Genomic DNA, 1,490 nt, shown 5'->3' with positions numbered 1-1,490 from the left:
TTTTTGAGACGGAGTCTCACTCTGTTGCCCAGGCTGGAGGGCAGTGGCCGGATCTCGGCTCACTGCAAGCTCCGCCTCCCGGGCTTACACCATTCTCCTGCCTCAGCCTCCTGAGTAGCTGGGACTACAAGCACCCGCTACCTCGCCCGGCTAGTTTTTTTTGTATTTTTTAGTAGAGACGGGGTTTCACCATGTTAGCCAGGATGGTCTCGATCTCCTGACCTCGTGATCTACCCGTCTTGGCCTCCCAAACTGCTGGGATTACAGACTTGAGCCACGGCGCCCGGCCATGTTTGTATTTTGAATAGAGACGGAGATTCACCATGTCAGCCAGGCTGGTCTCAAACTCCTGAACTCAGGTGATCAGCCCGCCTGGGCCTCCCAAAGTGCTGGGATTACAGGCATGAGCCACCACACCCGGCCCAGATTTTCAAAGTAGATGAAACATTGGAAGGACATGCCATCTAGGAATTTGGAAACTAGAAAGAAGTCAATGCCTGGCTTCAAAGCTTCAAAAGACAGGCTGACTCTCTTGTTAGGGGATAATGCAGCTGATGACTTCAAGGAAAAGCCAAAGTTCATTTATATCCAGAAAATCCTAGGGCCCTAACAAATTATGCTAAGCCAGGCACAGTGGCTCATGTCTGTAATCCCAGCACTTTGGGAGGCCAAGGAAGGTGGATTATTTTTGAGTCCAAGAGTTTGTGACCAGCGTAGGCAACATGGGGAAACCCAGTCTCTACAAAAAATTTAAAAATTAGCCAGGTCAGCTGGGCACAGTGGCTCATGCCTGTAATCCCAGCAATTTGGGAAGCCAAGGTGGGCTGATCACGAGGACAGGAGTTCGAGACCAACCTGACCAACACGGTGAAACCCCATCTCTACTAAAAATACAAAAATCAGGCAGGCGTGGTGGAGCACACCTGTAATCCCAGCTATTTGGGAGACTGAGGCAGAAGAATCACTTGAACCCGGGAGGCAGAGGTTGCGGTGAACTGAGATCATACCATCATACTCCAGCCTATTCAACAAGAGTGAAACTCTGTCTCAAAAAACAAACATTAATATGGCATCTGCAAATTTCCTGTGAATTGGTAAGAAGCCACAATTACTCTTTGTGCTCCGGGATACCTAAGTCAGCTTCCCATGGTTTGAGATCCCTTTGGGGATGAGGCCCAAGTCCATACCCTGCCACTATGCCAGGCAGTGTGTGACTGGCAAGAGGGTAAGGCTCCAATAAGCAGCCCCCAGGAAGTCAGAGAAAGAAATGAGGCATGGGAGTCAGAATCCTCGCTTCCTAGGTCACTCTCAGAGGGGAGTGTTGAGGAAGCTGGGCCCCGGGCCAGCCTCCCACACCTAGAAAGTGTATCCAGGGACCAGGCGCTATGGCTCACGCCTGTAATCCCAGCACTTTGGGAGGCCAAGGCGGGTGGATCACAAGGTCAGGAGATCGAGACCATCCTGGCCAACATGGTGAAACCCTGTCTCTA

General features: G+C 51.1%; 1 protein-coding gene across 1 annotated transcript in view; it reads right to left on the bottom strand.

Moving 5' to 3' along the window:
• The window catches only part of WDR34 (WD repeat domain 34), a 76,283-nt gene that overhangs the window by 15,227 nt on the left and 59,566 nt on the right, over positions 1-1,490 (bottom strand). The window lies entirely within an intron of this gene.

Source organism: Mandrillus leucophaeus, unplaced genomic scaffold (genome assembly GCF_000951045.1).
Source record: "Mandrillus leucophaeus isolate KB7577 unplaced genomic scaffold, Mleu.le_1.0 Scaffold109, whole genome shotgun sequence".
NCBI lineage: Eukaryota > Metazoa > Chordata > Mammalia > Primates > Cercopithecidae > Mandrillus > Mandrillus leucophaeus.
This window is presented reverse-complemented; position numbering and strand designations above follow the sequence as displayed.